This window comes from Trichosurus vulpecula, chromosome 1, assembly GCF_011100635.1.
Source record: "Trichosurus vulpecula isolate mTriVul1 chromosome 1, mTriVul1.pri, whole genome shotgun sequence".
Taxonomy (NCBI): domain Eukaryota; kingdom Metazoa; phylum Chordata; class Mammalia; order Diprotodontia; family Phalangeridae; genus Trichosurus; species Trichosurus vulpecula.
Window position 1 is genome coordinate 323,256,827 of NC_050573.1, and position 5,811 is coordinate 323,262,637.

Genomic DNA, 5,811 nt, shown 5'->3' on the forward strand with positions numbered 1-5,811 from the left:
TGCCTGGCCATATTCCTAGCCAACTAACTTGACCCTTGAGTTTTTCAGTGGGGTACAACTGCTTGTAGATTACAGAGTTCTATGTTCCACGTTTGGGTGGGAGGTGCCAGCTCTGCCACACCAGCACTGCTCCCTCCCCAACCCCCAACCCGAACTGGGCTTAGATCTTCCGCAGGCTGTGCACCCCTGCTCTGATCTGCCACTTAATTCCTCCCACCAGGTGGGCCTGGAGCCGGAAGTAACAACAGCTGTAGCTGCCCCACCTCCGCTGCCCCTGGGGCTGGAAGCCGAACCGGGAACTCCTTCCACTCCCGCAGCTTTTCCCACTAACCTTCTCCACAGTCTTTGGTGTTTGTGGGTTGAGAAGTCTCCTAACTGCCGCAGCTCACTGAATCAGGGCACTAGGGCCCCCTCCGCCCGGCTTCTGGTCTGTATGGTCCAGGCCGCTCAGGCTGCACTCTGCTCCACTCCGTTCCCAGCTCCCAGCTCCGTGCTCTGTGTGGGATAGACCTCACCCAGAGACCATCCAGGCTGTCCTGGGCTGGAGCTCTACTTCCCTCTGCTGTTTTGTGGGTTCAGCCCTTCTATAATTGGTTCAGAGCCATTTTTTGTAAGTTTTTGGAGGGTCTCCGTACAGAGCTCACATTATTCCCTGCTTACCAGCCGCCATCTATCTTCAGGATCTTTTATAAAGCATAATTTTGTTAGACCTTTACCTCTGCCTCATCCTATATTTTGTCTACTTAAATGTTAACTGAAATTTGAGCCCCAAACCAATTTTTACCCCACACAAGAGGGACATAAGAAGCCCTGAATTTAGTATTTCTTGTGGTGTTCTTGCTTTGATGTTGGGTACCTCAGTTTTCCAATAATTAGGGTAATATCACTTAAATCCATTCTTAACTGGTTTCGTTATCATGTCCCAATATCCTTGTACCCTTGATCCCTAGGCTTTAGATACATGATCCCAGCAAATGGAACTATCTGATGCCAATTGCCCAATAACCAAGGCTTTGAAATAATTTATTTCAAGCAAATATTGAATGATAACTGACATTTTGTACTCTTTCAACCTTGAATTTTGTATTCTTTTTTTCTCTTAGACTGATCTCTGAGTATATCTGATGCACTTTCCAGACTCATTTCTTGACATATTCATTCAAACATTAATGGCCCCCTGGCCATGAAGCTATATTTAGACTGCCAGCATATACCTGACTTTATAGATAAAATAGTTCACATTAATAAAGTAGTTTAAAGTTTGCAAAAGTACTTTCTTCACATTCATGTAAAGTAGTCAGTGCAAATGTCGTTTTCATTTTACAAATGGAGAAACTGAGGCTTAGATTTTAAATGTATTTTCCCAGGTGATAGAGCATAGTGTACATGCGTCCTTTAGCCCAGAGCAGCTCTAGTTTCGTGTAAACCAAAGTTCATATCTGGGAGGAATCTGTGTAATCATACCCTTTGGCTTGTGCTTGGAATTAGGATTTCCTGCTGAAACCCAAGAATTTAGCTACCTAACATTTTTTTTTCCAATTCATCTGCAAGCACCAAAGTAACAAAGCATGGAAAACAGATAAAATTGAATGTGACCCACATGCACAGGCACACACACACACACACACACACACACACACAGGCACATGCATAAGAATATTGAGAGAATGAATCCATAGATGGTGAAGAAAACTTTCTCTTTTGGTGAGTTTTCCTTCCCACTGGCCTATTCAGTCACTGCAAACTGATAACATCACCCTGAGGTCACTTTCCCCCAAAGTTGGGAAATAACTCAAGATTACAAAAGAGCTATCCACTTCTCAGACTTTTTCACTTTACTATTTTAACATCATTTCTCTGTTCCTTGGTGATGGCTTTAAAATTCCCTGATTTGAACCAGGAGCTGCCCCATCACTACCACTGTTATTCAGCTGCCAAGTTGCATTTCTGCAGCTCCCAGATTAACTAAGGACCTTCATGTGTTGGTAGACAAAATTCTCCTGGAATCTGTTGTCTTTATTCATTCTAAGTGTGCCTCCTTTGATGCCACCTCCTTCCCCTTTTTGAAGCTCTTACGATGAGATACGCAAGACCAATATGCCTCTGGTATTGTTAAGGCCTTTCATTTTCTATTGCTAACCAACCCTATCCATACACAGCAGAAAAAGGGCCTTCAGCCAATGGTTAAGAACTCTGATTCATCTCTGTCACTCCTAAGTAAGACGTTTGTTCTATTTACCTCTTCTCCACCTTACCAAGCACAACCCACATCCATACCCCTGTACCATCATATACACTATGGCCAATATCTACCAAGAATTTTTTTTAGGCCAGAAGAAACAAATATTTGCATGACTCCCATTGTGACATTTTCATTCCTGTTGCCCTGGACACATTAGGGCTAAGGCATGAAAATTACCCTGAGATCAAGGAAAGCCTCAATAGAGTACCAGAAATACCACATTTAGAATGGACAAAGCTATGAGCACTAGCTGGAAACCTGCTGTAGTAGTGAAGTCACAGATTCTGGTTAAAAATAGAAGAAGGGTTATAATACTTCTTGCACCAGTAAGAAGAGTTATCAATGTTATGTTAGGGAGGGCATTGATAAATATTAGAAATACCAGAGAATGATGATTAGGATGTTCAGATGAATGGAGACCACATGTCATAATCAACTTTATTGAGGAAGTTGGAAAGGTTTGCCTTAGAGAGCCAAACAAAATTTAGGACATAAGAGCTTTCTTCATGTATTTGAATGGCTGACAAAGGGACTAGGGATTCACATTTCTCTGTTTTGCTCCAGAGACTTTGACTTGAATAATATCTAGGATTACAGAGAGGAATATTCCAGCACCATATATAAAAGAGTTTCTTGACAATTATAGCTGTCCCAAAGTTGAATGGACTGCCTAAGGCAATGGGCACTATATTACTGAATCTTGAAAAAGAGGATGATCACTTGAAAAGGATGTAACTTCTCTTCTCATACACCTTCAATAGCTTCCTATTACCTCTTAGATCAATATGTCCTCTTCAGTCCCAACCAGACTTTCCAGCCACATTTTATTTTAACTTCCTCAGTAACTTCCTCACTTAATTTCCTCACTAACCCTGTGTTCCAATCACACTGTTTTTCAGAGCCTAACATTCTGTCTCCTGACTGTGAGTTTTTGCCCAAGTCATTCCCAGTATCTAGAATGAAATCTCTCCTAACTATTACTCCTCTTTTAATGCTTACTTCAGTATATTCTTCATGAAGCCTTTCTGCATTGCCTCCCCTTTTCACCACCTCCCCATGTATTAATGTCTTCTCCATTCTCAAGTGATTTTGTATTTATCTATCATACTCTCCACCTCTCCCTCCCCACCCCATTTAAATATATGTTACTTGAAGACAGGAACATTAATTTTTGTCTCTATATCCTTAGTGTCTAGCATACTGCCTTGGACATATTATGCACTTAATAAAATGGTTGCTTTTTTTCTTTGGAATAAAATGCTTTAGAGGCAATTACTGTTTGAAAATGGATTAGATTAGATGTCCTCTGAAGCCCTTTCAACCTTGAGTTGCTGTGATACAGAGCTTTTCCTATACTCAGGGTCTTTCCTTTATTTTTCCTATCCTGTACTGTTTCTTTCTGAGAAGGCCCAGAGTGTTAATGCGTAAAGAATGTTGGGAGACAGAGTAAACAGACAAGTCAATGCTCTAAAACCTTTTGCTGGCCCTAAATAATATTTATATAAGGAGCATAAAAAGTAAGTTAATTCTCCTCAAAGTTCTGAAATCCAAAATAAAATATCAACTTCTTTAGTATATAATGAAGAAGACATGACTAGACAGCAATTCATGTGAAAAAAAGACGTCAAGCTTTTAGCTGACTGCAAGGTCAATATGAGTTACCAATCTGATATGGTTGCCAAAGGTTGGGAGAGGGGGAGGACATTGCTAATGAGATCTGAGGCTGCATTAATAAAAGTGCAGTGTCCATAGTAAGAGAATTGATAGTCCCATTGTTCCGTCCATTGTTCAGATTCCAACTGGAGGATTATTTTAATTTCCATGCAATGAATTTTTAAGAAGGCTGTAATAAGATACAGTGCTACCAGTCATGGACAAATAGGGTGGTGAACAGAGTGGAAAGTATGATATATGAGGGCTGATTAAAGGAAACGGAAATGTTTTATCCATAGATGAGAAACAAGTGCACGATACTAAGGACATAAGCACTATTTTCACATATTTGTGGGGGAAATCATTTGTATGGTTGAAAGTGGCCAAACTGCAATCAATAGGTAGAATTATATGGGAATTTTGGCCCCACATATGGAAGAACTTAATGACTGAGCCCTTCAAAAACTAGAATAGGTGGTTGCTTCATTAGGTGGTGAGTCCACTGCCACTGAAAGTATTCATACACAGAGTGGATGTTGTAGCAATGTCTGCATGAGATATAAATTACACTACGTAATATGCAGCAGTCATTTCCAATTCTATCATGCCATGATTCTATTATCCTGCTTCACTCCCAAGTATAAACTAATGGAACCAAACAACTCAAATTGCTGTTGTTGTTTTCATGTTTATTTTTTTTAAATATCAAAAGAGAAAAAATTAAACGAACTCTACCTTCAAGTACCCTTTCCTTCTTCCTTTGTCACTCTAACAATTAAAACAACAAGGACAACAAAAAGACACTCATTAAATACTTGTGTATAGAACAATGAACAAGACCCTGATGCCTTGAGGGCTTTACAGTCTGTAACAGAGATAAGAGACAAATACACAGGGTCATAGGTCTAGAGCTGGAAGGGATCTCAAAAGCCATCCACTCCAACTCCCTCAGTTAATTAATAATAATAACGATGGTTAATATTTTATGGAGTACTAGGGTTAACAAAACACTTTACATAGATTGTATCATATGATTCTCACAAAACCCTGAAAGGTAGTTACTATTATTACTTACATTTTATAAGTGATGAACCTAAGGCTCAGCAAGATTAAAGGACTTGATGAAAGGTCACATTGGTAATAGGCATCAGAACCCAGTTCTGCTCACTTCAGGGTAAGTCTCTTTTTTTCCATTTTCCATTTTTCCATTATAATGCAGAATAGCGAAAGTGTTTAAAAGTTACAGAGCAAAGAGGTATGGGAGTTCTGAAAGGGACAGTGATTATGGGGATAGCTTCCTAGAGCAGGTAGAATTTGAGTCTGGCTTTAATGGAGGACAAAGAACTCATCAGATAAAAAGAAAGAAAAGAAATTGTGGCCATAGAAGATAGCCTGAGTCAATGGCGGCATTACAAGAGAATACTAGTTATATGTTCTGGGCACAGAAAGTTGTCCAGTTTAGCTAGAAAGAATATAGAGTGCATAGAATAGAATAACATAATGCTGGAGAGGTTGAGATGTTGTCAAGTTCCAGATGACCTTAAAATCCAAACAATTTGAACTTTCCTCTATAATATAGTTCAACTAAAAATTTTAAGTTCTACCATCAACTTTCACATTCTATCAGTCTCCACCAGAGTAGCATTTTCCACAGGATTTTCAGAAGACTTGTTCTAATCCTGCTTTCTTGGGGTATTGATTGTTGTGTTATCCATCTGAGATATCAGGGACAACTTAGAGGGGGACCTGCAATCTCTCTATACTCCAAAAGCGCTCTAATCCTGAACTTGGATTTGGGTCTGAGCAACAGACCTTTGGGCATGACCCTATTTGGAGTTTCAGTAGACATATGCTAGACTCACCCAGTATCAGGTCACTAAATAAGCTCTTGTGATTCAGAGTAATAAAACTGTATG